Raw genomic sequence first — 12,931 nt, 5'->3', positions numbered from 1 at the left:
GTTCCTTTTGGTAATTTCCACTGCCACTTCAGCTTTTCCATTTGACTGGGACTAATACAGAGATGATCCATAATGCTGAATTTCCCAATCCTTTGTGAATCGACTGAACTCTTCACTTCTGAACTGACGGCCATTGTCACTCATCACAATGTCTGGAATTCTGTACTGCCAGAAGTGGGCTTTTGGATGTTCTCCTATTTCTTCTGCTGTAATTGAAGTTAGCTGGCATAACTCCAAGTCATCAGAATAGTAGCCGATAGTGACTTAATCATCAGTTCCTGCCAAAGTGAAAAAGTCTCCTCCCAATTTCATTCATGGTCTGTTTGGGATCTCTTTACTTTCATTGCTCATGTTTTCCAGTTGTCTGGTGCGATGTATCCCGCTGGTAGCGAGATTCTCCATCCCGCCAGCCGGCCAATGGGTTTTCCCATTATGGGCATCCCCATGCTGTCGGCAAATCCCCGGATGCTGGTGAGCTGTCGGTGCAACGGAGAGTCCCGTCAGTGGAGAACCCAGCCTCTTGCCTTTTTCAGAGTCAATTCAATTCCTTGATGGCCTGCGTGGATACGCTTCAGCATCTCTCCTCTCATCTCCTTTGGGATAATGACACTTTTATCTCTGCCATCTTGGGCTGTTAATTAATCTAGGTATGCCCAATATGTTCTTGTGATCACAAGTATGTCCTTGATACCCGTCCTTGATGTTTCATTCATCACTTCTAGTGCTTGGGGAGTTGTGTCTTGTTGGGTAGTTTGCTTGATTTGAGCAAGAAGCTTGTCTGTCTGATTCAATGTCTCTGCCGGGTTGATCATGCCTAGCTGCTGTTGCACTGTACACCGGTTTTCCTTTCTTGTATAACACATCAGATGATATATTTGTGGAAAAAGCAACGTTTCTTGCAGTCGCTTTGGAGCGGATAGTAGCAGTTTGCAAACAATGCTTTGAAGGGACTTGTGGCCAGACTCCACTGTTACTTTCTTTCTCCCAAGCAGGTAAGAATGAAAATCTCACAGACAAAAACAATAACCAGGCACTCTTTCTCAATCTGAGTGCAGCGTTGGCCCAATTTCATTAGCGCAACAGCGACCGGTTGTCTTTGCTGCATTAGGGTTGCTCCCAGACCTGTCTGACTGGCGTTACTTCTTCATTGAACAGCACTTCAGTGCTGGCATAATCACCAATAGTTTGATTTTAGTGAACACTGCTTCTTAATCTATTCCCCATGAAATATCATGAAATATCATTGGCTAACAGGGTTAAGGAAAATCCCAAAGCCTTTTATTTGTATATAAGGAGCAAGAGGGTAACTAGAGAAAGGAATGGCCCACTCAAAGACAAAAGAGGGAATTTAGGCGGGGAGTCAGAGGAAATGAGTGAGCTTCTTAATGAGTACTTTGCATCAGTATTCACCAAGGAGAGGGACATGACGAATGTTGAGGCTAGGGATGGATGTTTAAATACTCTAGGTCAAGTCCGCATAAAGAAGGGGGAAGTTTTGGGTATTCTAAAAGGCATTAAGGTGGACAAGTCCCCAGACTGGATGGGATCTATCCCAGGTTACTGAGGGAAGCGAGGGACGAAATAGCTGGGACCGTAACAGATATCTTTGCAGCATCCTTGAGCACGGGTGAGGTCCCGGAGGACTCTGGAGAATTGCTAATGTTGTCCCTTTGTTTAAGAAGGGTAGCAGGGATAATCCAGGGAATTATAGACCTGTGAGCTTGACGTCAGTGGTAGACAAACTGTTGGAGAAGATACTGAGGGATAGGATCTATTCACATTTGGAAGAAAATAGACTTATCAGTGACAGGCAGCATGATTTTGTGTAGGGAAGGTCATGTCTTACAAACCTAATAGAATTCTTTGAGGAAGTGACAAAGTTAATTGATGAGGGAAGGGCTGTAGATGTCATATACATGGACTTCAGTAAGGCATTTGATAAAGTTTCCCATGGCAGGTTGATGGAAAAAGTGAAGTCGTTTGGGGTTCAGGGTGTACTAGCTAGATGGATAAAGAACTAGCTGGGCAACAGGAGACAGAGAGTAGTGGTGGAAGGGAGTGTCTCAAAATGGGGAAAGGTGACTAGTAGTGTTCCACAGGGATCCGTGCTCGGACCGCTGTTGTTTATGATATACATAAATGATCTGGACGAAGGTATATGTGGTCTGATTAGCAAGTTTGCAAATGATACCAAGATTGGTGGAGTTGCAGATAGCGAGGAGAACTGTCAGAGAATACAGCAAAATATAGATAGATTGGAGAGTTGGGAAGAGAAATGGCAGATGGAGTTCAATCCAGGCAAATACGAGGTGATGCATTTTGGAAGATCTAATTCAAGAGCGGACTATATGGTCAATGGAAGAGTCCTGGGGAAAATTGATGCACAGAGAGATCTGGGAGTTCAGGTCCATTGTACCCTGAAGGTGGCAACGCAGGTCGATAGAGTGGTCAAGAAGGCATACAGCATGCTTTCCTTCATCGGACGGGGTATTGTGTACAAGAGTCGGTAGGTCATGTTACAGTTGTATAGGACTTTGGTTAGGCCACATTTGGAATACTGCGTGCAGTTCTGGTCGCCACATTACCAGAAGGATGTGGATGCTTCAGAGAGGGTGCAGAGGAGGTTCACCAGGATGTTGCCTGGTATGGAGGGTGCTAGCTATGAAGAATGGTTGAGTAGATTAGGATTGATTTTATTGGAAAGACGGAGGTTGAGAGGGGACCTGATTGAGGTCGACAAAATTATGAGAGGTATGGACAGGGTGGATAGCAACAAGCTTTTTCCAAGAGTGGGGGTGTCAATTACAAGGGGTCACAATTTCAAGGTGAGAGGGGGAAAGTTTAAGGGAGATGTGCATGGAAAGTTTTTTACGCAGAGGGTGCTGGGTGCCTGGAACGCTTTGCCAGCGGAGGTGGTAGATAGCATCATTTAACATGCATCTGGACAGATATATGAACGGGGAACAGAGGGAAGTAGATCCTTGGAAAATAGGCGACAGGTTTAGATAAAGGATCTGGATCGGCGCAGGCTGGGAGGGCCGAAGGGCCTGTTCCTGTGCTGTAATTTTCTTTGTTCTTTGTTACTACCACAGCACCTCCTTGGCTGTGAGCTCGTGTAATGCTCCACACTGAATACAAATTAGGCAAAAATTTAGCTAAGTAGTCACATATCCAACAAATTATTGCATCTCTTTCACATATATTGGTTGCTGCTACAACACTTACCTTGTGAGAATCCAGTTGAAGTTCCTTTGCCATCAATATATGGCCTATGTACTTGACTTCAGGCATCTTCAGTTGCAATTTATCCCTGTTCAGCTTCAGATTCACCTGGCGAGCTCTCTCCATCAGTCATATTAAATCCTGATCACGGTCAACTATGGCATCTTCCATCGTATTTCCACATCGATAGAGTAGTGGATCATCTATTGCAGCTTTCACCCTGGGAAGATCATTGACTATCTCGTGCTGCCTGTTTTTATAATCTTCTGGAGCCGTGGAAATGCCAAGTGACAAATGCAACCATCTGCAGCTCCTGCACGGCATCCAGAATGTCATTAGGAAGTGAATACTTTCATCCAGCCTCACTTGCCAGTAACTACCCTTCACATCTGGGGTATTGGATATCCGTGCCGTGATAAGTCGCGGTAACACTCTTTCAATAGTTGCCGTGGGGTAGTGAGATCTCTTCAGTATTTTGTTAGATTCTTTGGGTCTAAGCATGTGTGTAGTTTTGCAGGTTGATTCACTGCTACCATGCTGCTAATCCAGTCTGTAGGAGTTGTCCCTATTTTCATTCCTCCGCCCCTTTCCAGCTCTTCTGGCCATGATTCAGTGACCCTGTTGTGCAATGGGTGAATCACCCGAGGGCCCAAAATCGGGATCTGTGCCGGGTCGATCGTGAGTCACCTGACTCACTGCGCCTGGTGTGACCTGGACTTTGTCTTCGCTGGCCGACATCCAGATCTACATATTTACAAGGGCCTAATGGGTCATTTAATTACCTGGATGCTGGATACACCTGGCACCCTGAATTCAATTGCTGTGTCTGGGAGACTTCTCCAGGGTGCCATTTAGTATTGGTCCACACACACACGCGCGTGTGGACCAGGCATAATGGCCCCTCGGGGGGGAAGGGGGTCTTGCAGCCCATTGGAGACTCCCGGATGGCCAGAGACAGAGCAGGGTGGTACCCAGGTACTCCCCCTAGCACCTTGGTACCTTGGCACTGCCAGCCTGCCACCCAGATACCCTTCCATGGTGCCAGCGCACTGCCAGGAAAGTGCCTTTGAATAGCAGGGTAACTCCCGGTGCTGTAGCCATTGAGAAACACCTCGTCAACGCTCCCGGCAGCGGACTTAGTTTTAAATGTGCTGAATTGTGCCCTAAGTCTTATCTTTTAGTTTTGACTTGAGGGCAGTTGGAACTCTCTTCAGCAGATGCTGAATTGGTCATCCAATCTCATCTACTTCGAGATGGCTTTTTGCTGTTAGAATTCCCAACCCTGTAAACACATCTTTGTACTTCTCCAGGATCTGTTCTGCGGTCAGTGGTTGTGTTTGCTGTGACACGCTGTGACTCGTGTTGGCACATTCAGGGATGAGATGTGTCCAAACTTTAGACAGCCTTCAGCTGAGATGAATGGCCATTGTGTCCCATCTATGATCTGTAACTCAAGATCTTCCTTTTTGCCATTGCATCGGGCTGTCAGATTTCAGTGCCATCAGATAGAAAATCTTGCTTTCTAGGGCTTCATTTCTGGATCACCATTGTAAGGAACCTTCCTGTTTGTTCCTCTTTATTCCCTTGTTTTCCCCTTTCTTTTATTTTTGCTGTTACATTTTTGATCCATGGATGATTATTGGGCATGTGGCTTTAAGGAAAGTGGCCTGCATCTTTAATTCAAACAGGAATATCCCGAAGGCTGTTCTATTTTAGACTGACATCAGCGATGACTCAGATTGATTAATTTGGCAGGTAGCCAATGAATTGGCCTAAAGGGTGGTACTCTGCCCAGTGACAGGTGGCGAATGGGTCTGATCCCACTGGTGTGTTTTACAGAGTCACAAGTCTTGTGTTTTTGTTTCATTTTTTGGTTCTGTAGTCTGGGTGGAGGATTACAACTAATTCACTCCCCAAAATATCCAGCTAAACTCTCTTAATAAGGCCACTGTGAGAACTGATTCTCTCTCCAGTAAGTCTGGTTGCTATTCTTTCAAAACGGCAAAGGTTTGAAATCAAATTCCCGAGCTGAAGGAAAGGTTTCCTGCCTTTATGCTGGCAGAATCCCTTGAGTGCGGTGATGGCACCTGGAGCCCAGTGGTTATGTTATTGAACTAGTAGTTGAGAGGGAGAAACAGAGTTAATGTTTCAAGTCCAGTAGGATTTTCCTTCTGCTAATCTCTCTCTCCACATATGTTTCCAGTTGAGTTTTTGCAGCACTGTCTGTTTTTATTTCAGATGTCCAGCACCTGCAGTATTTTATTGTAGTCACTGAGAGGCATGGACTAATGACCTGGGGCATGAAGTCAAATCCCACTGTGGCAATGTAAAGTCAGTCAATGAATAAAATCTGGAATTGAAAGCTCGTCTCAATGGTGACCATGAAGCTATCAATGCTTGTTGCCTAAACTCTGTCTGGTTCACTAATGTCCTTCAGGAAAGGAAATCAGTCATCCTGAGCTTGTCTGGCCCATATGCAACTGCACATCCAGAGCAACGTGGTTGACTCTGAACTGCCCGCCAAAATCACCGAGCTAATCATAGCATTTACAGTGCAGAAGGAGGCCATGGAAAGAGCACCCTCTTTAAGCCCACACCCCCACCTTATCCCTGTAACCTACTAACCTTTTTTGGACACTACGGGCAATTTAGAATGGCCAATCCACCTAACCTGCACATCTTTGGACTGTGGGAGGAAACCGGAGCACCTGGAGGAAACCCGCACAGATACGTGGAGAACGTGCAGACTCTGCACAGACAGTGACCCAAGGTGAGGGCAATTAGGGAAGGGAAATTAACATCGGCTTTGCCAACATCCTATTAATTAATTTTTTAAAAATGAGCCAGAACTCAGAAAAATGGGTAGGTTCGAGTCTGGGGCAGGTGGAAAGGTCCGCCCTGGAAAGGAGAATCCACCTCCAGTCAGGAGCTGCTGAGGATCATTAGCATGGACCTGGATAGTCCATTTTTTGTGTAGTTCATGTTCTAATCCAAACTTTTTTTTAGCATGATTGTTCAATTGACCATGTGACCCAGGTCTCATTCTAGCAGTGGGCATAATATATTAATACATGAGAAAACCGGTTCAGCAATGAACCATGGACAGGACTGAATGAGACTGGAAGTGGAACTAGCCCAGCTTTCATTGTAGCTTCAATTAAAGCTCTTACTTAAATCTATTAAATGGGCCATCTAGCTAAATTTCATAAGGTATGAAAGGGCAAGGCAGTAAAACAGAGAACAACCTGGAAAAGATAAGCTCAGGAAAAACACACCTAAATCTTCGTGTGCAATCTGCTGCAATCACAGATGCAGTTTGTCAATTTTAGTCATGATTATATTTTTGATATGAGTGGGCAATCACCCCCCCCCCCCCCCCCCCGAAATTGAGAACCTTCCTCCTTATCTGGTGTTGACAGCTTTGCTTAAATGACAGCTTCCAAACCTTCAGCCCCTCTCCACATTGACAATCAAGTTGCATCTCAAACTTAAATAAAGAATCAAGAACGCAGATTGGCAGCTGTGTATGTGTGGGAGGTAGGGACATCTAAAATGGACCAAACTGGTCAAATCCAGAGGTGTGTGATTCCTTAAGTGGGCAATGATTATCTGATGTCACATCACAGATATTTGACTAGATAATTGGTAGAATGTTTCATGAATATGCTGAAGTCCCTGTTCATTGAAGATGGCATGGTTCTTTGAAACGTGTAGAGAGCGCTTAACTTCCAGCATTCAGATTCATAATGATCTTTACCCATTTAAGGGCACAGATTGTTCTCTATCATTTTTGTCTTTTTTTTTTGACGAACTATATAAGCACTTGAACAACATTCCATTTTCTTGGCCTGACAAAGGGAAGGCAGCTGAGTGAAGGAAATCAAAAAAATGTGCAATATTTTTGGAGCAAGCAGATGCCTAGCACATTATAAGAGATAAATTAGATGAGATTTATTGAGCACAGCAGTGATGGGTCTGAGCAAGAATTCATTAGCTTGCATCACTTCTTTCATCTAATATTGAAACTTCAAGAAATCACTTCGCATCATAAACAGCAAAAGAAAGATTATAAAAGAAGAACTGACACTAGAGTGCCCGTCATTGCCTCAGGACATCCCAAAGCACTTAACAGCACATATTTCTGAAGTGCAGTCTCTCTTGCAATGTACAAAGTGCGTAGCCAATATGTGCACAGTAAGCTCCCACAAATTGCAATGAGATAGTCATCAGATTTAAGTGGGGTAGGTTGAGGAATAAATTGCTGAAAGCTGAGAATTTTCAATTGTTTTCAGCTCTTAAGTTGCTCTGCTCGTTCAGACGCTCTTAGCAATCCTTTTGTTTGCTTCCTTCTAAGTGTCCAATTGTTGTAATATCCTCATACCCCCTGCATAATATTTTAAACATTGAAGGGCTGATTAACAAGCTGACAGGCAAATGGAGCATAACCATCTTTATGCCGTCCTGTACAGCAGACAAGTTTCAGGAATTCCGTTAAGGAAGTTTTATGGCCCTTAAGGAGCGGCCTTCCACACTGACTTGATGGATGTTAGTTCAGAATTCCGAGTCGGAGCTTTGGGCTCCACTCACTGGGACTGTACAGAATGGAGTTTGAGCTCTTGTTACTTGCTGACCTGGAAGTGGGAATGCTATCATTAGGCCCAAAGCTTGCTCCTAGAATCCAATTAATTTGCCGTTGGTTTTTAGACCAGCACCACAGCAAGAGAGAATAAAAATGATCGAAGGGACTTGAGAGAATACTGATTGTACATGTGTCATCACTCATCAAACATTCAGACTGGCAACAGTGAATCATGGCCTATAGAAGAGAGAGAAAATCTGTGAGGACTGGACTGAGTGGAAAAGTAGTGACAGAACACAATAAGCAGACTGACGAGGACATGCCTGGAGCAGTGGGTAAAAGAGAGCAAAGCGTGGAGAAAGGCTTCAGAAACACACACGAGAACCTGGGAGAGAAAGAAGAGAGGCAGTTTTAAACAGAGGTCAGAGGCAGTGGCAAAGGAAATCAGAAGCAAAAGATAATGGGTAGAGGTGACTGAAATGAAAAATAAATAAATAACCTTTATTGCCACAAGTAGGCTCACATTAACACTGCAATGAAGTTACTGTGAAAAGCCCCTAGTCGCCACATTCCGGCACCTGTTGGTGTACACGGAAGGAGCATTCAGAATTCTCAACTTGTACGGGATTGAACCCGTGCTGCTGGCCTTTTTCTGCCTCACAAACCAGCTGTCTAGCCCACTGAGCTAAACCAGCCCCTGTCAAATGGAAAAATGAGGGGTGGGATTCTCCCCTACCCGGCGGGGCGGGGGGTCCCGGCGCCGAGGAGTGGCGTGAACCACTCCGGCGTCAGGCCGTCCCAAAGGTGCAAAATCCTCTGCACCTTCAGGGGCTAGGCCTGCCCCGGAGTGGTTTGTGCCCCTCCAGCCAGCGGGGAAGGGGCTTGGCGCCATGTCTGCTCACACCAAGAGGGGGCTCCTGAGTTATGGAAAATGATCCACGTTGTCCAGAGGATCATCATGGATTTGGATGGTTGGGGCAGTTTGGTGCATCAGGAGCGAGCTGGTAGAGAATCTTTGTTTTCCAAATGCTTAGCCTGAGGCCCATTCACTCAGATGCCTCAGTGAACACGTCAACGATAGTTAGTAGCTCGACCTCTGATTGTGCGCGTACATAGGCATCGCCTGCATACTGCAGCTCGAAGACAGAGTTCAGGGTGGTCTTGGTTTTGGTCTAGAGTCGTCTGAGGTTGAACAGTTTCCTCCATGTGTGGTAGGGTAGCTCCACATAGCGGGCAGCTTCAGGGTGACGGGGTGGAGTGTTGCTGCAAGGAAGATGGAGAAGACGGTTGGTAGGATGATACAGCCCTCTTTAACCCCAGTTTGCACACGTATTGGGTCTGTGGTGGTTCCGTTGGTGAGGATCACTGTTTGCATGTCATCGTGGAGCAGGCAGAGAAAGGGAACAAATTTTTGCAGCCAGCCGAATTTGAGGAGAATGTACCACAATCCCTCACGGTTGACAGAATCGAAGAAGGCCAAGTACAGAGGTTGATGCAGCTCCCTGCACTTTGCCTGGATTTTTCTGGACAACACTAGAGACTGGAGAGAGAGTGGACCTGGGGAAGAAACAGCTGCTAGATCGTGGGAGACTTCAAAAGGAGCAAAACAGCGAGAATGAAAGAGACACAACACCAGCGACTGGTCAGAATTGTTGAAAAATCGTACAGAACTGGGTGAAGACAAAATGAAGTGAGGAACTAACAAAGAACAAAGAACAAAGAAAAAAAACTGTCTACAAATCCCTCAGGATTATCGAATGATTTAGACGTCAGCAGCACCGGGGCCGGTGCAGAGTCGATGGGCCGAATGGCCTCCTTCTGCACTGTAAATTCTGTAAGTCCATGAACTTGAAGTGCCCCCCCCTTGGGATCAGGGAGGTCAGGCTCAGACCACTATTGCTGCAGTCTAATTTTTAAATGCACCCCTTTGGTGCTGCTTACAGGCCCCTGTCTGCCCACACAGCTGAGTGTTGTCTGTGTCCCTTAAATGCTCAGAGAGCCTGATTATCTGGGAGCCCAACTAGGCCGACTTTCTGCACACCTTTGTACCCCAGCTGTATCATCAAGGGCCAAGCTCAGTCAGGAGCTCACCAGGTGTTGCCGCTCCTCAGAAGCGCTGCCCCATAGGGCGGCATATAGTGCAGTGGCTAGCACTGGGACTGCGGCACTGAGGACCTGGGCTCGAATCCCGGCCATGGGTCACTGTCACATTCTCCCCATGTTTGCGTGAGTTTCACCCCCACAACCCAAAGATGCGTAGGTTAGGTGGATTGGCCACGCTAAATTGCCCCTTAATTGGAGAAAACATAATTGGGTATTCTAAATTTATATTAAAAAAAAGAAGCGCTGACCCATTGCAGAGCAAGTATAGGAATCAACAGAGATCACTCCAACCAGAGATCCCTCAAATGCAGTCTTTAACCCTCCTTAGTTCTCCGTCCCCTCAGGGTTTTGGACTCACTAGTAACCGCCACCCATCCGGATCACCAGCTGTCTCCTCCTGGTGAGACTGGCAGCGCTGACTGCCAGGCGGTGTTCAGGAGGGCAGAATTGAGCTGCGGCCCAAGTTGGGCAAGAGGGTGTCGCTCCACCCCTCACTGGCATGGAGCTGTGCGCCCACATCAGAGCCCCGGCCTCGGGGGAGGCGGGGGTGGGGTAGGTCTTCTCTGAGCCATCTTGGCGGCTGCAGTGAGTGTGTGATAAGTGAAGTGCTTAAAAACAGCTCCAGCTGCCAGGCTCTTTGGGGCCAACTTCGGCCTCAGTGGTTAGAACACCCACTGGACTGGGAATAGCTTGGAATTCGCGCCAGCAGAATGCTGGCCATTTGCATGTCCTGACACGTTTACCGAATAGAGCCCCCAACGAGAATGCAAAGAGCACGCAATTCAGACCCAGAATCAACAGTCTCCCAAATGGAGAATTTTGCCCTGTGTCTTCAGACAACGTAAAATGGCCGTCAGCACATGCGCACCATGGTCCGCACAGCCGTCACTCTTCTTAATCAGAAATTAGTTAACGTCTCAGTTACACACAGGATATAATTCTCGTACATGTTTCAGACCAACAAGATGGTGGGCCATTATACTTTTGATATTGAGTAATTGGGGCAGACTTGGTTCGTAACTTAACAACGGAGATACGTATACTAATATCCTATATTACAGAAAGTGTACATTTAATGGGAGGAGTTACAGTATAATCACAAGAAACTTGTAGGGGCTGACACAAATTCAACTTCTATTGGTATAAACAGCACATATTTAAGCGCTGCAGGACCCTGACACCCTGGTGAGAGGGTGAGGGGCAGAGGGAAATTTTGCCTCTGTGCACATTCGTGCCATTGGCAGCAAATGCAGCTTTTAATAAATCTCATTTGTATGCTGTCACCAGAAAAAACTGCCAAATTGTCATAGGAAGCCAACTACTTTACTAATATATGCCCACTGGCCTGTCCTCATGTGACACCAACCCCACAAAGGGGGTTGACTATTGGTCTTCTCCGAGAAACAATTCATTTTTCTGTGCCAATGTTAACCACACCAGAGAATGTATTTATTTTATTTCATGGGTCTGGATCCACCTGTAGGCCAGGCCAGGTAAGGACTGCAGATTTCCGCCCCTGAAGGGCATCAGTGAACCAAATGGGTTGTATGTGAAAGAACAATCGACAATGGTTTCACGGTCATCGTTGGACTTGTAATTCCAGAATTTTACTGAATTCAAATTTCACCATCTGATGTGAACCAGGGTCCCCAGTGCATTACCCCGGGTCTCACGATTACTAGTCCAGTAATAATACCCCCATGTCACCTCCTTCCCTGTCTGTACCTGCATTAATACAGTTTGTCAATAAAGGATAACGTTCTCCAAATTGCCCTTCCTCCGAACAGTCAATCCACCTCAGTTTTAGCCTTCAAAACGGACTGTCACAGCAGATAAACATTCTGGAAATTAATCCAAGAGGCAATTTACATATTCAGACCTTTCAGCTCAGGTGTTGTTACCATCGCATTAGTGCCCCCGCTAATTGCAATTATAATTTTTTTTTGCTGCACTGCCATCTAATACAGAATAAACAAGGAAAGGCAGATGTAAATGTTCTCATCCCAGTTTATTCTGCAACTGCACCCGAATCATTTTATTTTGAGGCAGACGTATTGAATCTGGTTCGAGGTGATGACAAAAAAAAATTAGTAGCCATGCGCAGTCTTAGAATTAAACATGAAAGGACTCCCACCCACAAATTATGGAGCACTGGCCTCACATCATTGATATTATAAACAGCAGGGAAGCTATCAAGGAATCTGCACTTGCTGAGATTTAACATGTGCACACTTTGCTTGCAGCAGCGCGTTAAACTGGTGAGATTAAGAACACAATACCATGGTAAATCAGAAAAGCCGATCCTCAAACATTCAAAGTTAACCATTGAGAGTGTCGTCCTCATTCTCGAAAGCAGCACTTGATGGCAAAAGTGCTGCTGGTGATACGAAAGGACCACTCACGCATCTGATATACTTTAAAGTATGAAAATGTTCAAGAAACTGGAGGGCAAGCAGCTCAGAGGAAGAGCAGCAAAGATTTGCATTTATGAAGCACCTCTAGCACAGTAATATGTCACTTTAGAGGAGCAAAATTTAACACAAAGTCACTTACGGAGATAATATAAGATGGTCCCCAAATGCTTGGTCAGAGAAGATTTAAGGTGCATATTCAAGGAGGAGATAGAGGTGCTGAGGGTTAAGGAGGGGGTTGCAGAGTTTATTAATAGACTACCTGAATGGGGAGAATTCTTTTTGCGTTATTCAAATTCTAAAGTAAAAAATATGCTATGCTCCTGTAAGTCTGGAAATTTTCTTGAACAAACAATGCTTTGTCTTCTGCTCCATTTCCAATCCTTTCACAAGAACAGTGTTAAATAAAAGCCCCAAATAATGGAATAATTGACCCAAGTATGTCTTAGCTACCACTGCTGTACTGTACGCTTAGTTATTTCAAATCTGGGGCGGGATTCTCCCATTCGGCGGCAGAGTGTCCACGCGTTTCACGACAGCGTGAACAGGCCGCTGGGAATACTGATTCTGGCCCCTACAGGCGAACTGTGCGCCCCGCCACCATGCGCATGCGCGG

This window comes from Scyliorhinus canicula, chromosome 20, assembly GCF_902713615.1.
Source record: "Scyliorhinus canicula chromosome 20, sScyCan1.1, whole genome shotgun sequence".
Classification (NCBI taxonomy): domain Eukaryota; kingdom Metazoa; phylum Chordata; class Chondrichthyes; order Carcharhiniformes; family Scyliorhinidae; genus Scyliorhinus; species Scyliorhinus canicula.
Note: the sequence above shows the minus strand (reverse complement) of the source record.